At 41.7% G+C, this 20,995-nt stretch overlaps 1 protein-coding gene across 15 annotated transcripts in view; it reads left to right on the forward strand.

Moving 5' to 3' along the window:
- The window catches only part of nrxn3b (neurexin 3b), a 442,510-nt gene that overhangs the window by 157,815 nt on the left and 263,700 nt on the right, over positions 1 to 20,995 (forward strand). The gene's annotated exons all lie outside the window — the stretch shown is intronic.

Here is a 20,995-nt window from a genome sequence, read left to right on the forward strand (position 1 = left end):
TCTGGATGCCAGCCGAACTCAGCCCCGCCCACAACATTTGAGCTTGGGCGGTTCGGTCTGGACTCGATCTATAGAGGAGTGATTATGCCCGCACAGAAACTGTTCAGACCAATTAAATCATCAGGGCGGGCTTTAGATGATGATGGACAGATGATAAACAGTAACATAATCATGCACGTCATCAAAGGCGCTTGGATTATATTTCTTCAAATCCTAAACGGAGTGCTTGTTCGTATTTGCATTCACCTTAAGTATTTCACTCTGAAAGGATGATCCTGTTGGGTAAGTATCCTACATTTTTATTTATTTTTTTTACAACTCCGGCAAAGATCGTTTATTCCAGCGACCGTGCACACAGGGTTGCCAAGTTTTTACAACAAAACACGCCAACTACTAGCCCTAAACAATAGCTTAGGTTGAACAATAGGTTGATAATTGAAACACGCCCCATGATCACAGTCCAGTGGAGCAGTTTCAGACTCATATTCTGACTAGAATTGAGTATGACCACTTCGTGCTAGTATTTACTATGTTCAGGGAAAAAGGGACTGAAAAATAAAAATAAAGAAAATAAGAACAAATAACTTAAAATATAAGCAGCAGCACAAATAAATACAATTGAGCAAAGATACTAATAAAATAAACAATCCTTTTTCAGGTTTTCAGGTAGGTCTAACATTAGTTTTTAGGTAGAGAAATTGAATAAAGTAATCAAATGTAAAATAATTGCATATTTCACTATTTAAATGTAATATTAATCCTTATTAAACTTACACAAGCTATTCAAATAAGAGCAGTGAGTGATGTCCTTATCTTTTGTTTGACATTAAACAGGCAGCAGTAAAGACTACTGCCCCTTTAAGACCTAATGGGCCTAATGCAGATATGCGTCGTCTTTCACGACTGTATAAAGTTCACTTAAGGCGCGAGTTCTCCTTGCGCCTTCTGGCTCTACATGCAGGTGATGACGGAAAAAATGAATGGTCATATTTGAACATACGGCAGTACTCGTATGCACTGAACAGTTTACAAATAGAGACCATTTTGCCCACATTTTTCTTTAATCATCGCTGTTGTAGTGTATCATTGAAAAGCCAGCAAATGTATCCATCGACAGAAGCATACATAAAGCATTATTTTCAAGTTACAACCCCTATTAAAGATGCTTCATCAGATTTGAGATGAACCGCAGTGCAAGTGTGTGCCGGCACCTTTTAACACGGCACCCCTGCTATCGTCAGACTGTCCCCGGTTGGGAAACGCTGGTATACACCCAGCTCCCAACCCAACTTTGAGAATAGATTAACGCAGTTATTTTTTAATTTTTTTTATCACCTGATAAGAGTCTCACATTAACGCAGCACGTTAACGCCGAAATTGGCCCACCACTAATATATATATATATATATATATATATATATATATATATATATATATATATATATATATATATATATATATATATATATATATACATTAAATTATGAATTTATTAGTTGACTAGGCAATGGAAATATGCAAATACCAGCTTTAACTGCTTTCATGAAAACAGCTTTTCATCATTGAGAAATGTGAATTTGTTATTGATATATTAGAGGAAGTTGCGCTGTGTGAGCATTCGTCTTTTCCTCAGGCTGACAAACACCTTGGTTGTGACACTGATCTTAGCAGACATCCACACTGACACTGCAGTTTCATCTCTTGCTCTCTGTCTCTTTTGCTCCTTTCTTTGCAATCCCTCTTATTATTCGGTTTTATTATTCAGCTGTAGCACACATCTATAGAAGACAATGTGTGTGCTGTTTACTATTAAGAGTTAGTTATTTATAACTATACCATAAACTTCATTACCTCTATAGTTTATTTTAAAGTGTCTATCATTCACTAAGATTGGGTTGCACCTGTTGGTTTTATGTGTTTAAGTGCATGTGTTTTATTGCGTGATTCACCAAAACAATTATGCAAATCAGTTAACAGTCCAAAAAAAAAAAAAAATGCAGTTTGGAAACGCAGTGCGGAATGCAGTTTGCAGGGTGAAATTCTCCATCTTGCTGGCTGCTCTGAGTTCTAGGTGGTGTGGGATGAAACCCCTACCACAATCTGACAATCTTTATTAAAACTATACAGCATCACTCAACCACTGTGATCTAGAATCCTGATTTGTCACGGAATGATTGCAAAACGTTCTTGGCCCATTAATCTCAGCGCTGTTGGCTAACACAGTGCTAAATTGTGCTTGTATATGTATGTGTAGTGATATCTCCACTCAGGATTCCTGCAAATGTCACCATCACTAAGCTTCTGACAACTCTTTTAGTTCTTATCTAAAACATTTTCCTAGAACACTTTGAGTTAGACTAGTTTACAATTAAGAGCATAAACTGAGCATATGCTGTAAAAGCGGATTGAGCTTACTTTTTCGGCATGAGGACATTTAATCTCCTCGACAGCCTCTGTAGTGCCATTTAGCCACTTGTTAGCAACTACCTTTTTCAAGACACATAACAGTTTCAAAAAAAAATCACGAGTGGGGTAATACTGATGTGTGGAATAAAATGAAAGTGTCTTGAGCTTGTGTTTACCACAGATCTTATTTCAGCCATTTAAACAAAACCACACACACACACACAAAAAAAACATTGACATAGACATAGGTACATGGGAACCAAAAGTGCTAAAATGCTAACTTGCTTCTGCGTTTTGGCCGAGAGAGTGATGTCATACCTGCACCACTCCATAGTTTCTGTGTAGTTGGCCAAGCGTGCTCTTTGAGCAAAGTAACCACAAGGTTATAATACAATTATATGGTCACTATTCAGTCCCTCCAGTTTTTTGTGATTCCGCGATCGCTGAATACAACGCAACATCGACAAAATGTTCCATTTTTTTTGCAATCCTGCATAATTTGTCACTTCACTGCAAAATAATTAAAAAAAACATATATTTTAAATCACAAAAAATAAATAATATTATCTTATTGAACTATCTTTAATTTATTTAAAGCTGTAATGCCTTGTTTTCATGAGGATGCAGACATTGTGGTGCATTCGCAGTGTGTGGTCTTTGTGAAAGCGAAAGTGAATCTTTCTCACCTGCCATCTCGCATAATTGCCATGGACGGGCAAATTGATTACTCAAAATGGATGAATTACAAAATAAAAGTATAATATGTCCGATAACACAAAAAAAGAGTTACTAAATAAAGCGCTGAATACCAGAAACTCAATTTGCTACTGACACACGGACCGATGTCTGACTGGTTGAGGATTCTGTGCGTTTGCCGGCTGTCAGTGGTTGTGAGTATACAGAAATGTGTTCTATAGGCTTAATGCCCTTGAACAATCAAAATAAAATACTCATATGATTGTGTCTAAATGTCCATCTTTGCGGTTATGTCTAGACTGAATAAGTTTGGGACGTGTGACAGTATTGGTTCCGACCGTGCATTACTGTAGGTATTTAAAGTGAAAGCAAATAATATAGCCTTCTACTCAATCAAACAACAATAGCCTACTTAAAGCACTGTTTGTGTTGTATTTATTTGTCCTCCTATCATTTGTTTATTAGTTCTTATTTTATTACTGACCGTTTAGGTGATTAATTAATTATTTGAGAACTTTTTACTTTTTTTTAAACTTTTTTATTGCTGTGATTTTATTTTCCCGGTCATAATTTCCACCCTAAGTGAGCATGTTATTAAAGCTACATAGTACACCACTGGACTAGCTGTAGTAAGATACCAAAGTAAGATACCAAAATAAACAAGATTTGTGCATTTTGTTTGTTCTATTGTCGTGTATGACTTATTGTGCATCTACCAGTAAAATGGTAAATGTGGTATCCTAATTATTTTTTTTTAAAAACATTGCAAAATGTTGCGCAAAATTCTGGAAATTACCACCTCAAAATCTGTAATTTTGATCGCAAAAATTACAAAAAATCGTTGTGAAATCCTGGAGGGACTTAGTATTTAAGTATATATTTCATGTCAGTAAACTCTTGCATTACCAAGGCAAAACAATGCAAGTTTGGCTTTTGGCTTGCTCAGTTGGGGGACACTTAACTTTCAACAATATTACCAATTTGCCCACACTGACACTATAAAAATTGAAATTATCTGGATAACATCACTGTTGTCTCCAGAGCCGCTGTACAGCCAAATCAAATTCTGTTGCATTATTTTCCTATTAACACCGCGAAGCTGCTCTTAAACAATTGGACTAGCGCTATATAAATAAAGGTGACTTTACTTGAAAAAATAAAAATAATTTAAAATTAATTCATATTTACAGGGTAAGGGGCTTTGTATTATGACCATTATGTCCGCATATCTTTTACTTCCAAAGAGCAATACAAATACTGTTTTCCACGATATGACCCCTTGAGTCATCGTATTTATATAAAAACAACTAGTCAAAAATAATGATAAAATCTAGCAAACAGCTCAATATTTGGATGCTCATTTATCTTTTATCCGCTGTTCAGGTAGAGCACATGAATAATAGTTTAAAATATGATGCTTTATTCTAGGGTGACGAATATGGCAAGATCAGAGGAAGAGCTGTATAGAGCTTCTTATTTGAATCAAGGGCATAGATGCGGTTATCAGGGATGAAAAATTTAAAGGCAGACACATTTGCAAACAGAAAGCCTCATCACTGCCATTTGCCTTTTGTTCCACGTCTTCTACAAAATCTCTACACAGCACTAAAAGTGCACAAAGAAGAATAATGAAGCTGGTTTCTACAATGTTATCGGCTCAGTTGTAGGCAGTTGTCAGTGAGGGATTAGAGAATAAATCGTTTAGCATTGGAGGATGAACTTTTACTTTTAAAAGGAATAATTCACACTATAAAAATAAAAAAATACCATCATTTACTCACATCTCACGTCTTTTCAAATCCTGATGACATTAAATGTATATTCTTGTCCTTCACAGCAGCTTTCAAATATCATTCACAGCCATGCACATTCTGCGACTTGTGAAATCAATGGCATTATTCCTTTCATCATATCTGGTGCAATGTATCTTGAGTTTATTTAAAGTAAACTGAAGCACATTGATTTTAAAACATCTCATTATGCGTTCTACAAAAGAAAGTCATGTAAGTGACTATTCCTTTAACCGTACATAAATTCAGATATACAGCACGTGCTAGCTTGGGATAGGAATCTGTTTCAAGATTGATGTTCCATTAATGTTTCTTTTTAGCAATTTTGAGAGAGAACAAAAAGAGAATGATTTTGTCTTGGAGGCATTTCATGTGGGGAAAAAAGGTGTCTTGTTTTACTGCAGAAGGTGTTTTTAAAGACTTTGATCATGACACCATGAATCACACGCTCTATATTTGACTGTTGATTCTTGTGCACAGCAGACAGCCGGTGAAGTGTGTGCATTGCACAATTTGTAACAGTGCTCCATTCACATCTCCCCATGAATACAAATGTTCTGGAACTGTTATTGGATCTAGTTATCATGAAAATCATTTAGTTCCATTATCTAGTTCTGGTTAAGATTTTAATTACATTTTATTTCGATGGTCCCCTCTAGACATTTAGGGCCAGATTTACTAACAGTTTGCACCAATGCAAACCCTCTTTTTGCGTTATAAAATACTGTCAGGATTTATTAAAGACACACAGCGAAATGTTAGAGCTGAAAGCGCTTGGACACACTTATTTTTGTGGCTGACCTTATTGCATATGCATTTGTAGGAGTTTCCCTTTCAGATGCAAAATTTATGGGAGAAGAGTACTTGATATGAATCATGCAAAGACATATGGAAATGATCCAGCTGCGGGCTTTAATTTGCGAGTCGTCAATAGGTCACGCACAGAACTTTACACTCATCTGTTTTATTCCCGAATTGCCCTCTCACGCTAATTTTGCCCTGACCTTAGACTGTTAGTAGATTGTTCGGTTAGGGTTAGTTGAATAAGTTGATATAATTGCAAAGTTACAATCAGTAGAATGTCTTTTGGGGAGCATCAAAATAAAGTATTAGCAGATATTAAGAAGACAGTCTCTACTAATACTCTAATGAGAGTTAAGCTGGGTTCACACACTGTATGATTTTGGCCACAATTTGGTTGTGGTTGATTTCACTCATTTTGAAATCCTAAAAGATTCCTCTGATACAAGCTAAAATAGGTTAGTTTGGCATGTTCACCGACAGCTGTTTAATGCAGTCAAATTTCCACCATAATTCTGTAAGTGTCAAAAAGTACTATGTTTTTGCGCATGCGGATTATATGTTAAATCATGAAGTTTATAAGGACATTAAACAAGGAGTTGGTTTACTCATTCTACCTCTTTAGACATAAAGAACATATCCACGTTTTTTGATCAGTGCCTTTAATGAGTTACAGTTACATTCCAGTGGTGGAATGTAACGAAGTACAAATACTTTGTTACTTTATTTAAGTACATTTTTCACATATCTGTACTTTACTTAAGTAGAATTAATAGTGCACGCTTTTTACTTTTACTTTGTTACATTTTGCAGCGAATATTTTACTTTCTACTTTACTACATTTCTTCAAGGTTTCGTTACATTTTCTGTTCAGTTTAAGGTTTGTTCGGATAATTAATGGATGATAATAGGCTAATGTATGAACTGACAGTTGCGCTGTTGACAATCTCGCAGCCTCTCGAGGAGAAATGGAAACAAACCAACGCCGCTCGTACAGAGAAACTCAGTAACATACTGCAGTAAATATTCAAAATGTGAAGGTTTTTATATTTTATAACATATAATACAGTTAAAAAACATCACATGACTTGACCAAGAGTGCTGTTTTCCTGAATACCATCATGACTGAAAATGTGACACTGATTTCATGACAGTTTCATAAACAATTAATTAAAATTAGTCACTTACATTTTAGATGCAATATAAACTGCTTTTGTTCTATTACAGCAGCGAAAATATTTCAAAAATCAGATCAGATTTCCGCATCTCACAGCAATAGTGTGTTAATGAATGATTCAGCGTTTGAATGAATCGGTTGTATCAAAGATTCAATGACCTGTTCGTAAACGACTGCCTCATTCATGAACGAATCAACCGTTTGAACGAACCGACTCAATGACTCACTCATTAAGATCTGCCGCCACCTACTGGTAGTTTACTTTCATGTTTAAACATTCTTTCCAACATTTCTTATTGTATTAAAAATATATAGTTAAAACAATCTCATAACATTTTTTGATGCAGTTGTAATTTGTCAGTGTAAATTATTTAATTTAACAAACATATAGCATTATTCTAATTTAATTTATTGATCAAATTTAAGAATATAAAAGGAAACCTGAAGCATATTCTATATTTAAGATTAATCCTCATAAATATGAAGATTTAAATACATCAAAGCTGATGAAAATGTTACTTCTGAATATTGATATTTAACTCTGCAGATCGCCCTGATATTGTGTGTCAGAATGTAAACTGGGCAACAGATGATACGCACAACTAGCCTACATCAACCCAAAATTAACTTAATTAAAACGCCACAGCCCATACTGTTTTCTTCTTTTTAATTATTAGAATAACTATACATTAAGAGAATAAATTGTTAAACAAGTAATTTTACTTTTAATACTAAAAGTACATTTAAAATCAAGTACTTTTGTACTTTTACTTAAGTAAGATGGTCATTGTAGTACTTCTACTTGTACATAAATATGGCTCTGGTTATTTGTACTTTTACTTAAGTACTGAGATTCAGTACTTCCTCTACCACTGCTGTAATGTGTGCTGTAGTTGTGCAGTTTTCTGTAAAATCCGACGTAAAGGATAAATGAATTACCTGTGAACACAAACACCATTAACTTAAGTGAAAGGCAATAATCAGCAAACGCACTCATGCAAATAACTTTAAAAAAAAAAAAAAGTTTCAATATGCATTGACACAGAATGTTTTATTTTATTTTATTTTATTTGAATGTTTCCTTGATATAGCATGACACAATGAACAGGAAAATAACTGGGCGCTAACACAACCACTCACATATATGAACGCAAATCAATACAGGAAAAAAAAAGAAGACCAGACTGAAACTGAGGGCTTATATACACAGCCAAACAAAGGAGCAAATTAAATAATTAACTAGGTGATTAACAAGACACATGTGAATGGGATGAAAGAATGAAACTCATGGGGAAAAATGGATCAAAGATAAAAGAAGTCTATGTCCACACAAACACAGGTATTTTGAAAACTGCAGCTTTTTAGAAACTGATTGCAGTGTTGCTTGTAAACAGTGAAACCGGACATTTTGGCTTGTGATGTCAGAGTGCGCACTGTTTCCTGCTTTGTTTGACTTAAAGGGATAGTTCACTTTAAAATGATAATTATGTCATCCTTTACTTACCCTCAAGTTGTTTCAAACCTGTATGAATTTCTTTCTCCAGCTGAACACAAGGGAAGATATTTTGAAGAATGCCAGTAACCAAACAGTTAACTGGAGCCATTGACTCACATAGTATTTTTTATTTTATTTTTCTTAAAAATTAATGATTGATGATTAATGATATTAATTTCATTTTTGGGTGAACTAACCCTTTAAAATCTGACTCAGCCACTGCTACATTATTACAAGAGTTATTTACTGAGCCAGGGGCAATAATAATTTTAAATAATAATAATAATAATATAGTTTATTTGAAAATAATATTATAATTTTGTGTAAAAGGTGCATACAATACTATGCACACAGTCACTTGATGCAGAGATTTATTTGTGATGGAATAATTACTTTATAGTTGTAAGTGATGACGGATATTATGGGATGGCTGGATTCAGCGCAAGAGATGCAGGGAATTTGATCTTGACTGCAGAAACTTAAATTAATACTATCACTCAACAAATATGCTTTAAATTGAATAAAAAATTAAATTACAACATTGAAATAAAAATGTAAAGGGTGTGCAAGTACTATAAAATCGTGAAAATAAATAATTCAGAATCAAAACATTGCAGATTTAATTTAACTTAACTTTTATGTTGGTTTGGTTGTTTTCTTATAAAGGTCCAGAAATTATTATTATTAAATTATTATTATTAAATTATTTTTTTTTTTTTTTAATTATATGAAGTATTTACGTTGTTTTGACACCAAATTAAATTACTGATTGTGGTTTTGATGCATCTGCCCTCTTCAGGGAACATAAGAATGCGCAGTAATCTTAGATAAATGATAAATAAACTCCCTGATCAGTGCCCTGACTATTGGAGCTGATTGAGACACACCCAAGGAGTAAGCACCTATGGCGAAATAAATTATTGTTTGAGCGTGAGTTTCATACGGTCCTGCATGCTTTGTTTAAATCTGGAATGCTACAAAGTCGTGAGTCGTGGTTTGAAGTTGTAACTTACGGGCTTAAAACTTGCTTGGCACACAGCATAAGTCATGCCATGATATAATTTTATCATTTTGTGGCCTCGATATCATATGTCGAGGGAACAATATATTTTTTATCTGTATTTCTCATGGACATGAGTTAATGCGTAAACAACCTGCGCGGACATAGAAACCGTCTCGGTTACGTATGTAACCCTCGTTCCCTGAAGGAGGGAACGGAGACGTACGTCAGAACTGAACCGACGAATGGGATCTTACTTTAGAGACCAATCCTACTTCGAGCATCTAACAACGAGCCAATGAAATTTGGCATGCGATCACGCATTCCACGCTCCGCCCCGCAGCGCGGGTATAAATAGGAAGTGGAATGGTAGATCAGCGCTTTTTCTGCTGAGGAGCCGAAAGGTGACCGGACTCCCAGCGGAAGCACAGCATCTGGCGACGGGACGTACGTCTCCGTTCCCTCCTTCAGGGAACGAGGGTTACATACGTAACCGAGACGTTCCCTTTCAGTCGGTCACGTTCGACGTACGTCAGAACTGAACCGACGAATGGGATCCCTATGGAAAACGCCAGGATGCTGGCCCTTCCAGCGTCCTGCTTGAGCGCACTGCACCGTCTAGTATGGTACGGAAGTCAGGGCTCCAAGCAGGGAGTACAGTCACTGCTGTTTCTGCAAGACCCACTCAGAATGACTATTGGATAACGCTGGGAAAGCGTGCCTACCTCGTTCTTGAGAGAGAGGGTACGCTGCGGGGCCACGTCCTTCAGGGAAGGAGAGGTGGCAGAGTACACATAAGGACTAACCTGGCAGGGTAGTGCAACATATGGCAGTCTCTGGGGTGGTTCCAGCCTGATTGAAGGGGGGAAAGAACACGCCCAGAGACGACAGAGCGGGCTCTGTCGAGGGAAAGACACGGGGCTAGCCCGAAGGGTAGCTGATACCGTGGAAGAATACACATATGGGGTTGCCGTGAGGGAACCGCTACATATGGAACCCAGCCTACAGCCACGTTTCACAAGCATACGGGTGCAGGCCTGGCGTCAGACGGTCCGCAACGTCTGACACCGGAGGGGTGACGGAGGAGCTCGACAGGGTTAGCCGGTTTCCCGGGGAACACAACTGGAGACAATAGACGCACGTATCCGGCCCAGAGGGCGGGAGTGGCGTTTCGCAAGCCGACACTTAGAACGGGCACTTAGCGCTCCTGGCCCCTGGGGGCGAGGATGCGGGAAGATACCGGCTCTACACGTAAGCTATAGAATCTAGCAAACGTGTTAGGTGTCGCCCAGCCCGCAGCTCTACATATGTCTGTCAGCGAGGCGCCTTGAGCCAGCGCCCAGGAAGAAGCAACACTCCGAGTGGAGTGAGCTCTTACCCCGAACGGGCAAGGCACGTCTTGGGACTGGTAGGCCAAGACTATAGCATCCACTATCCAGTGGGCTAACCTCTGCTTGGAGACAGCCTTTCTAACAGACGAAGAGTTGCTCTGAGGTCCGAAGGCTTTGGGTCCGGTCAACGTAAGCGCGAAGAGCGCGGACCGGACACAGCAAAGCCAGGGCTGGGTCTGCCTCCTCCGAAGGCAGCGCTTGCAGGTTCACCACCTGATCCCGGAAGGGAGTGGTAGGAACCTTGGGCACATATCCGGGCCGGGGTCTCAGGACGACGTGAGAGTTACCTGGCCCGAACTCTAGGCACGATTCGTTGACCGAAAGTGCATGCAGGTCCCCTACCCTCTTGATCGAGGCCAATGCCGTCAGGAGCACTGTCTTCATTGACAAGATTTTCAACTCACAAGACGCCAAGGGCTCGAAGGGAGGGCTCTGAAGTGCTCGGAGCACTAGAGCTAAGTCCCAAGAGGGTATCGAGGATGGACGAGGAGGATTTAGTCTCCTCGCACCTCTGAGGAACCTGACGATTAGGTCGTGCTTCCCCACGGACTTACCTTCTACTACATCATGGTACGCTGCTATTGCTGCAGCATATACCTTGAGGGTGGAGGGAGACAGCCTTCTCTCCAACCCATCTTGCAGGAAGGAAAGCACGACACTGATCGAACACCTTCGGGGGTCTTCCCGGCGGGAAGCGCACCACTCAACGAACAGGTTCCACTTCAGAGCATAGAGGCGCCTCGTAGAGGGGGCTCTAGCTGAAGCGATGGTATCTACGACAGCTTGTGGTAGTCCATCTAGAACCTCCGCGTCCCGTCCAGGGACCAGACATGAAGATTCCAGAGGTCTGGACGCGGGTGCCATAGCGCCCGTCCCTGAGAAAGAAGGTCCTTCCTCAGGGGAATCGGCCAAGGAGGGGCTGTCGCGAGGAGTGTGAGTTCTGGGAACCAGGTCCGGTTGGGCCAATACGGCGCAACTAACAAGACCTGCTCCTCGTCCTCCCTGACCTTGCACAGAGTCTGTGCAAGAAGGCTCACTGGGGGAAACGCATACTTGCGTAGGTCCCGGGGCCAGCTGTGCGCCAGTGCATCTGTGCCGAGGGTACCCCCGGTCAGGGAATAGTACCACTGGCAATGGGTCGAGTCCGGAGAGGCAAACAGGTCGACCTGTGCGGCTCCGAACTGGTCCCATATCAGCTGGACCGCCTGGGGGTGGAGTCGCCACTCTCCCGGAGGTGTCGGCTGACGAGAGAGCTCGTCGGCTGTCTGGTTCAGCACACCAGGGACATGAATGGCCCGAAGCGACCTCAGCTGCTTCTGACTCCACAGGAGGAGGTGGCGGGCGAGTTGGAGCAGACGACGGGAGCGTAGACCACCCTGACGGTTGATGTACGCAACGGCCGTGGTGCTGTCCGTACGGACCAGTACATGCTTGCCACGCAGCGGCCCCTTGAGGCGGCGGAGTGCCAGATGTACTGCCAGTAACTCGAGGCAATTGATATGCCAATGCAATTGCGGCCCCGTCCACAGACCAGCAACTGCATGCCCGTTGTACGTGGCCCCCCAGCCTGTGGTGGAGGCATCCGTGAATAGCACAGCATGCCTGGACACTTGTTCTAGGGGCACCCCGGCCCGGAGAAACGAAGTGCTGGACCACGGGCTGAAGGTTTGGCGGCAGTAAGGAGTCACTGGGACCCGGTACTGACCGCTCTGCCACGCCCACCTCGGGACTCGGCCATTGAGCCAGCGTTGAAGCGGTCTCATATGAAGCAATCCGAGCGGCGTGACCGCGGCTGCAGATGCCATATGCCCCAGGAGCCTCTGAAAGAATTTCAGTGGGACCGCTGTCCTGCTCTTGAACATATTCAAGCAGTTCAACACCGACTGGACTCGCTCCTCGGTGAGGCGCGCCGTCCGGTTGACCGAGTCCAGCTCCATACCGAGGTAAGAGATCCTCTGTGTGGGACAGAGTTTGCTCTTCTCTCGGTTGACCCGAAGGCCCAACTGGCTGAGGTGACTGAGCACCAGGTCCCTGTGTTCGCACAACTGGTCCTTCGACTGGGCTAGGATCAGCCAATCGTCGAGGTAGTTGAGAATCCGAACGCCGCGTTCTCTGAGTGGAACAATGGCTGCCTCCGCGACCTTCGTAAAGACGCGGGGCGACAGGGACAGCCCGAAGGGCAGGACCTTGTACTGATATGCTTTCCCCTCGAACGCAAAGCGTAGGAACGGTCTGTGTCGAGGGAGAATAGACACATGGAAGTACGCGTCCTTCAGGTCGATCGCTGCAAACCAATCCTGGGGACGGATGCATTGGAAAATGCGTTTCTGCGTCAACATCCTGAACGGGAGCTTGTGCAGGGCCCGATTCAGAACTCGCAGGTCCAGGATTGGCCGTAACCCACCCCCTTTCTTGGGCACAATGAAGTAGGGGCTGTAAAACCCCGTCTTCATATCGGCTGGAGGAACCGGCTCGATCGCGTCCTTCGCCAGTAGGACCTCGATCTCTGACCGCAAGACTTGAGCATCGCTGCTTCGCACGGAGGTGAAGAGGATGCCCTTGTACTTGGGTGGCCGGCGTGCGAACTGAATCGCGTAGCCGAGTCTGATGGTACGGATGAGCCAGCGAGACGGCCTGGGGAGACCTAGCCAGGCCCCCAGAGACCGTACAAGCGGGACCAACGGCACCACAGACGTGCCCGGGGTGGGGCAGCGAAGCGGAGTACTCTGGCCCGACTCGGGAGGCCCGGAGGCGGCCCGTAGTGTTGCCTGAGCACTCCTGGTTTGGACAGAGAGTGGGTGAGAAGGCCCGGGGGCGTCCTCTGAGCCCACTCTGCTGCCCACTGCCCGGAGGCAGGAAAGTGAAGCACTCAGCCCCGACCCGGGAGGCCCGTGGGCGGCCCGGAGTGTTGACTGAGTGCTCACGAGAGAGGAAGTGTGTGGGTGAGAAGGCCCGGGGGCGTCCTCGAGGCCCACACAACTGCCCCCTGGCGACGGGAGGGTAGGAAAGGAGTGACAAGGCCCGTGGGCGTCGCACACTGCCAACCTGACCCTCTTGGGGCCCAGAGAGAGAGGAAACTGCTCTTAAAATGTGGGTACCGCTGGACTCCGGAGAGCCAGTGGCAGAACCGAAACCAGTCAGGGCCCCCCGGTCCTCCTCCGGGGGGGTGGGGGAGGGATGCGAACATCGTCTCCCCCGAGCAGCTCCTGTTCTCCCTAGCCGGCCCGTCTCAGGGCCGCGTCCCCTTGCGCTTGCCTGCCGGTTAGCGGGCCCTGGACGGGTTGGGCGTCCCTCGCGTCCGGCACCCTGCTCCTCCAGTGGAGGCTGCTGCTCGGCTCTAGCAGGGTGGAGGCGGACGCAGGAGGGGATGCCCTCGGCGACGAGCCGGCAGAGGCGCTGCGACCGACGACCGAGCAGCTGGTCGTCGGCACCCTGGTGCAACGCCTCCGTCTGCTCTTGGGCCACCAAGAACTGCTGGGCAAAGTTCTCGATGGTGCCGCCGAGGAGGCCAGCCCGACAGACAGGCTTTTCTTGCGCATATCTGCCAGGTTAGCCCCCTATTCCTGGACCACTAGTGTGGACATCGCCTGACCCAGGGAGCGTGCAGTGATTTTCGTCGCCCATAGGGCGAGGTCCAACACCGCACGCAGTTCCTGCACAACCCCTGGGCTGGGACTACCCTCGTGCGTGCAGGGCAGAGGGCAGTGAGAGAGGGAAAACAATGATACTTTTTTTTTTTTTTTTTTTCATTTTTGGCCCTTTTGACCCTCCATATTTCCCTCTCTCCGATGCAGCAATTGACATCTGTCCTCTGCCAGAGCCAAAAATGAAACGCTAGCCCTTTTTCTCTTTAGGATCAGCGATTCCACCTTCAACTACCAGCAGGCATGCGAGACAGTGAACGTGGCCGTCAGAACGGCACACAGCGCACTGAGCGCTCAAGCCTCTATGAAGAAGGCAAGGCGAACAATGCCCTGACGTGGTCGTGTTCTCATGAGAGAATCCGTACCACCCACGAACAGAGTCTCAGCATGCTTTTGATGCGATAGAGGAGTGGGGGCCCGAGGGGATTTACCCGGCGGGGAATCCCCACTGTAATCCTCAGGCCACCAGCGCTTATCAGCCAAAGTAGCCCTTTTCCAGTAACACTAGAAATGAACTAGATCGGGGGATAGGCGAAGGGACTCGACCCCATCTGAGGTTTCATAGTCTCGACCGCGCATCTAGAGCGCCGACTGACGCGCGCCGGTTGTCGTGACAACCACCGCTGTCAGCCGGCCGCTCGACGGCACACGGCGCGCTGAACACTCGAGCCCTTTATGAGAAGGGGGAGACGAACAACGCGCCGACGTGACCATATTCTTTACCAGAACATGAATCACCCACGATCGCAATCTCACATGCGCTCGTGGCCGTCAAGAGGACAGGAAACAGTTGCATACCAGGAATACACGGTTTGAATGACATCTTGAAAAAGACGCAGGGTCAAACCGTGTTGCTCTTTTGTGAATGGAAAGCTGCTCTTTTAGTGTGCTGAAGCACTCAGGGAGATGACCGCGGCTCCACACAGTTCGTTCTGCAAGCCTGTGTGAGCTCTCAGTGATGTGTATTTGTGTGTGTGTAACGCCCAGCGAACCAACAGTTTGTATAGGAAACGCTCAGCGAGCCAACAGTTTGTATGGGAAACGCTCAGCGAACCAACAAGCTCCTTTAGATCGCTTGATCACTGATCAGACGGTCTCTCACTGACGCGCCGTATCACCCGCACTGGCAGACTCTCTCACTCAACACTCTTTGACTCATAGTCAGACACTCTTCGTAGGAAACAGTAAGCACTGCTCGGCTCCGAAGTAGAAAGCGCTGATCTACCATTCCACTTCCTATTTATACCCGCGCTGCGGGGCGGAGCGTGGAATGCGTGATCGCATGCCAAATTTCATTGGCTCGTTGTTAGATGCTCGAAGTAGGATTGGTCTCTAAAGTAAGATCCCATTCGTCGGTTCAGTTCTGACGTACGTCGAACGTGACCGACTGAAAGGGAACTGGAATTACCAGAAATGTTTAGGCCTATAATATTATAATTTTTATTTTATTTTTTTTATACATATATATATATCATTCCTATAACATATGATCTCGAGGCCACAACTTTACATTGTGTGGCCACAACAATGATGTCGTTACCTCGACAAAAATGACGTATCACGTTCCCACAAGTTAAAACTAACTGAACCAAACATGTCCCCTCCGGGTCACTGTACAAGGGTTTGTATTTCTATTGTAATTCTATTCACATATGTAAAATATGAATTATATTTTCTATCCCCTAAAATAATCCTCTCATGCATATTTCAGTATTTTTACAATTAAATTTAGTATGTTTATTATGCTGTTTTACACATGGCTCCGTTGACTTCTATCCACTATGTAGGGTGGTGGGTTTTACTATTTTTGTAAGGACAGCCGGTCAAAACCTGACCCACACTCATACACGTGTTCCTTCACATGGCTGAGGAAATGTGGCTTTCAAAAAGCAGTCATGTGGGAAATTGACAAAGCTCCAGAGCAGAGCAGGAGAGAAAGAGAGAGAGAGAGTGAGAGAGAGAGAGAGAGAGAGAGAGAGAGAGAGAGAGAGAGAGAGAGAGAGAGAGAGAGAGAGAGAGAGAGAGAGAGAGAGAGAGAGAGAGAGAGAGATGTGAGATGTGCATGGCAGGGTTATGGTAACAGCCCTTGTATTAAGATTTCTTTCATACCTACACTAACACACTCATGCGTAGACACACTCTCTCACAAATATCTGCCCTCAGTCAATCTCTCGCTCTTGCTTTCGCTCTCGCTCTCGCTATCGCTCTCTCTACCACTCGTTAATCTAGGCTGGGAATAGTAGAGGGCAGTCTTCTTCTGCCCTCTACTGTTTACAGGCAGAGTGTGTGTGTGTGTGTGTGTGTGTGTGTGTGTGTGTGTGTGTGTGTGTGTGTGTGTGTGTGTGTGTGTGTGTGTGTGTGTGTGTGTGTGTGTGTGTGTGTGTGTGCGTGCGTGCGTGCGTGCGTGCGTGCGTGTGTGTGTGCTTGCCAGTGTAGCGAGGCCAATAGGCAGGCATCTTTCCTGACCTCTGGTTGTAGTATGGATCACATCTTCTAAACTGCATCATCTGACTACTATAACAATATATGACTTGTATGCATCTCTGCCTTCCCCCCCACTGCTTCTATCCTCTTTGATCTTATTTTTTGATGCACTGATAGTAATTTTGTTTTTGTCATTTGCATTGCTGTCTATATTTTGGAGTTATTAAAAAATATTAATAGTAGTGTCTGTATTGTTCATTAGTTTTTATTTTATTTTAGTACTTCAACCTAAACTAAATTAAAATTAGAAATGTTGCCTTGTAGAATAAAATGTAAGTAGTGCTGTCAATCGAATAAAACAGATTAATCACAATTAAAACCACTTACGTTTTTAATGAAATGGATTTTATATATATATATATATATATATATATATATATATATATATATATATATATATATATATATATATATATATATATATATATATATATATATATATATATATATATATATATATATATATATAAATACAAAATAAAAACTTGATTTATAGCCATTCAACATTGCACTGCAATTGAAAGCTGTAGTTTTCTCTCTTTTATACATTTATTAGGTGTAGGATGACAGGAAAAAACGGACACTGTTTGTAATGTAGTTGACAAAAATAATATACATTTATTTTTTAAGGGTGTTTTGAAATGGTTTACGGAATAAATCACATATGCAGTATACAGTGTGCAAAAATGTACATACCTCTTGCAGAATCTGCAAAAATAAGGGTCACCAACATGGTGCCCCCGGAACTGTTCTAAAAAAAAGCTCACCACAGCACCACTTATAGTGAGCTGCATCAATTTTATTTTATTTTATTTTATTTTTTTGCTATTTAAGACACTTGGTGTGAATTTGAAAGTGACAATCAGTCACTTCCATGTTAAAACAAGCACAGGACTCCAGAATGTAGCCGAATATGTCTATAGATATTAAACTGCAAAATACTTTTTAAATATTACTCCTGCAAATTCTGCATCTCTGAGTGAATAACGGGCATGAACAAAGACACTCAAAGCATTTCACGGCAACCTGTCAAAATAATAGTTTGGTTTTTAGAACGTGAAGACTTTGACAGAATATATAACGCTACTGTAGCAGCCTACAGTAGATTTAACTACATCTCTGTAATAATAATATGTTTCTACTAATAATAATACTTATTAATGCCTAGATGGTTGCTTATATTTCACTTGATCTTTTATTTATAATTTTTTTTTACTTTTAAACATTTCAAGCATGGTCTTAAAATGTTTAAAATATTATTTACGTATAATGATTATCATCATAAATAATCAACTGAATTTATTATTATTATTATTATTATTATTATTATTATTATTATTATTATTATTTATTTATTTATATATTTTTTATAAATAAAAAAATAAATTAAAAAAAAAAAACATTTTGCTGTGGGACCAAAATTGGTATAGACTGAGTACCATAAAAAATGTTTGGTATTGGTACCGACTACTGGAACTACTACTACACTCTTTCAGATGTAAAACAGTTTGGATAGTTGTTAATATGAGAATTATGATGCATTATTTAAGTGTGTTCTCAGTGACTTTCATTTTTAAAAAGTAGCCCTCAAATGAAAAAAGGTTGGAGACCCCTTTAGAGGGACATACACAATGCATGTTTTTATTTTATTTTATTTCGTACTGTCCTGACTATAGCCTATTACCAATGGTGTGCAGTGTCTTTGGGCGGATTGCTGAGACATTAGGATTGTTTGTGATTTGGTCTTAGTGCCTTAGTAGTCCGCTTGATTACTCCTGACTTTTTACAGATGTAGGGAGCTGGTTTTAGTGCTTAATTCCTTTGTGAAATACTCCAACCTCTTAGAGCAAAAATGTAGGAGTCCTACAATTAGGACTGCCACAGCCATTTTTTTAAGCGTTAGGTGCTACTTTTGGCCTTAAAGCGGTGGTTGGTTATGATTTCATTTTTGAAACTTTAGTTAATATGTAATGTTGCTGTTTGAGCATAAACAATAGCAAAGTTGCGACGCTCAAAGTTCAAAGCAAAGGGATATATTTTCTTTAAAAAGAAATAGATTTTTAAGGACTTCATAACGTAAACTAATAAGTTATAAAAAAATTCACCCCCCTCACAGTTGTCATGAAGGTCAAAATTAGCCGTATAGGCAAAAACCCCAATTTGTACCGTTTTTTTTCTGCTGTAAAGTTGGGAATTTTAACATGGGGCTCAATGAGATTCTGCTTTCTTCTGGAGCCTGTCCCTAGTGGCCTGTCAATGAATTACAGTTTACATTACTGCCGGATTGGCTTCAAGAGAGATCGTGGGAGGTTGCTGCTTGACTTCAACAAATGGCTGGTAGGGACTACACAAGCTTCCTCCTGGGTAAATGACATCACTAACCCTGGAATTTACATAAACCCTGCCCTCGTGAACACACAACAAAGGGGGTGAGATAGATCAGAGTCCTGCATGCGACGGGTGACCTGCTAATATTTGATGTAACGGGTGGAATAATATTTACGTTTCGGGTGTGGTGCAGGTGCGGGTCGGACGTGCGGTAGGCACGGGTGGGCTGTGGGTCCAATAGCCAAGATTATTTCGACTCAGTCTGATATATAGTGATGGGCAGATGCTTCCTAGCGGTGCCGTGATTTTGTCTCACACTCTGTCTGCAGACCTTTAAAGGCTTCTGCCTGACTTGCACTGCCAGTCGCACTACATGTGATTGACAGCTATAGTAATTATATTAAAGGGAGCATGCTTTGCTTGCTTTCTGTATTTAATCTATTCACAATTTGAATACAAATTTTAGCCATTTTTTTTTTTATGCTGATAAAAAAGGACCAATGATCATATGCATTAACTGCAGTTAATGAGTTTCAGAAGAGCAGCGTATAAATACAAAGTGAAATGTATCTGCTAACATGCTTAGTATAAACATACAGTTACATAGTATGCCTACAAAACACTGTTCTGATAGCTTTAGGCTACATTCAATGTGTTTAAGGCAATCATAAGCTAAGTTTCCATCCAAAGTTGCGAATTTAACATTATAGTTTATGTGCATCTTTTTGTATCGGATAGAACATTTATCCAACTCAAACGAGCGCATACTTTTTTTTTAATGCACATTTTTAGAATGTTTGCGGCAGTTCAGCAGTTTTTGATGTGATATCCCAAAATGTGCATTAAAATAGGTGGATATACATAGCTATAGTAACCTTAAGCACCTTGTGTCATTTCTCTCTCTCTTGCCAAGGTTACATATTTTCCGTTAGCCTAATAAAGTGTAAGGTTATTTTTGCTTATGACAGTAAAAGCATTGGGCTATGTTTTTATTTTTATTTTTTATTATTATTATAATTTTTTTATTTATCTATGCGTTTTAGACATCTAATCGTATAGTATGAACCATGTGATTTATGCACAATTTGTATAAAGTATATTGTTAACTTGATATATAGATTTATTTTGTTTACATGACAGATACGTTTACACACTTAATGGACTGCGGTTTGGGTCGCGGTTTTCATGTAAAGCGAGTCAGGTCGGGTACAGAATTAAATGAGTGTTTCTGTTGGATAATGGGTTATGTGTGCTGTTAATAAAGCAGGTACGGGTTTATCAAACAGGACCCTATGACAGAATATGCAAATCAATGACTTGAAGATAGTTAAATCTGCATCAGCTACATAAATTCATCAATTAACCATTTAGGAACATCTTGTTGCATTCTACACATCACTTCTTCTTGAGTCTCTCAAGCATTGTCTGACTCCAGTATGAACTTAAAAGGCTGAACAGTTCCATTGCCTGTCTGCATGTGGTTATCAGAACTGGAGTTCTTTAAGCCCCGCCCCTGATCAGCAGCTCATCTATATTTAAAGGGACACTCAAAAACGCCACGCTTTTGCTCACCCTCAAACAGTGACAAATTTAACATGCTATAAAACATGTATTTTTAGCTAAAACTTGCACATAAGCAGTCTAGGGTCATCAGAGACTTGTTTACATCTTGTAAAAAGGGGCAATCAACCACCCCTTTAAGATGTTTTTTGTAATACTGCCCCTGGACAGTACGAAATAAAAATAACATGCTGATCCCTCTCATTTTGTTATTAACATTTTT

The sequence above is a fragment of the Pseudorasbora parva genome, chromosome 15 (genome assembly GCF_024679245.1).
Source record: "Pseudorasbora parva isolate DD20220531a chromosome 15, ASM2467924v1, whole genome shotgun sequence".
Classification (NCBI taxonomy): domain Eukaryota; kingdom Metazoa; phylum Chordata; class Actinopteri; order Cypriniformes; family Gobionidae; genus Pseudorasbora; species Pseudorasbora parva.